This window comes from Lissotriton vulgaris, chromosome 1_1 (genome assembly GCF_964263255.1).
Source record: "Lissotriton vulgaris chromosome 1_1, aLisVul1.2, whole genome shotgun sequence".
Taxonomy (NCBI): domain Eukaryota; kingdom Metazoa; phylum Chordata; class Amphibia; order Caudata; family Salamandridae; genus Lissotriton; species Lissotriton vulgaris.
The window spans coordinates 281,220,060-281,221,274 of NC_141685.1; the positions used below are offsets into that span (position 1 = coordinate 281,220,060).

The following is a 1,215-nucleotide window of genomic DNA, read 5'->3' on the forward strand; positions in this document are numbered from 1 at the left end:
AAGATCGGCAAACAAGGACAAGACTGGCTGTTTTCGTTTGTGTTTACAAAATCAACTGGCAACATCTCCCATTTATTAACATAATTAGCAATATCTTCAAAACAAATTTCAATGTGTACCCCGCTTTTTAATGAAAAGAATATAATAACATTTAATTAATGCAATATGACTATTCAGCAATCCATTTCAGTTTATATAAGAACAAAAGTTTTTATCCAGATCTATCATTAACCCTGAATAGATGGCTCCTCTTTAAGAGGAACCTTCTAGACAAATAGTAAAGAGCTAAATTCTTAACATGTAAAGCTGTAATTTGACGCTGTAGGACTAAGTAACACCTACTTTTATTATGATCATAATTTATATATTCACTTTGATTAAAATGGGAAGGAGTGAAAGATCTGAGAGTACTAACAGAAGTTAAAATTGACAATTTACCTCAGAAAAATAAAGAAAAGAAGTTGATAGCATTGCACCGAAAATATGCAAATATAAGTACTACGACCACGCCCTGCTTGAGATCGGTCATCAACAAACCAAACACCACTCTGGTGTACATGCTCCAAGGTGTAATGTATGCCGGGTGGGTGTTCCGTCACAAGGAAGCCTCGTAAAAGTGACACAGTAAAATCTACAAAATTTCACGGAGTCACTTTTATGACGCCACTGCGTCACAACGTTGCGCCTGCTTGAAGCAGGTGTAAGGAGTGACTCAGCATTATGGGAATAGGCATTCCTGACCATTGCTGGAGTTGTGTCGTGCTTACGACTTGACTTCAACAATGCATTGCCTTTCCGACAAAGGATGCGTCACACATCTGTCTATCCTTGCGCCGCGGTGCATCGCATTGTAAATGCGGCGCATCCATGGTGGCGCAAGGTTAGTTTTTCTGTCACGCAAAGTAACTGTCGCATCTCTGCTAATACGCAGAGATGCGCCAGTTCTTGTAAGTCTGGCCCCTGGTCTTTACATGGAGTAATGAGCAGAAATGCTTTATATCACCTCGTTTTTGATGTTTCTATGTGTGCTGTTTTATGCAGCACATATAAAAACAACAAAACGCCATGCATGATTGTTTATGTGCAGAAAGGTATCCCTTTCTGCACATAAGCAATCATTCTCCCATAGCAGTCACCTTTGCACTATGTCCAAGGGTGCCTGCGTTGGGGCTAGGCAGCTGTAATTTGTGGCAGGGTGTGCGGAAACACAGGGCT

The 1,215-nt window shown here is 40.5% G+C and overlaps 1 pseudogene; it reads right to left on the reverse strand.

Annotated features, from left to right (window-relative positions):
• Nucleotides 1-240: 240 nt before the first annotated feature.
• Nucleotides 241-295, reverse strand: LOC147747001 (U7 small nuclear RNA; annotated as a pseudogene).
• Nucleotides 296-1,215: the final 920 nt, after the last annotated feature.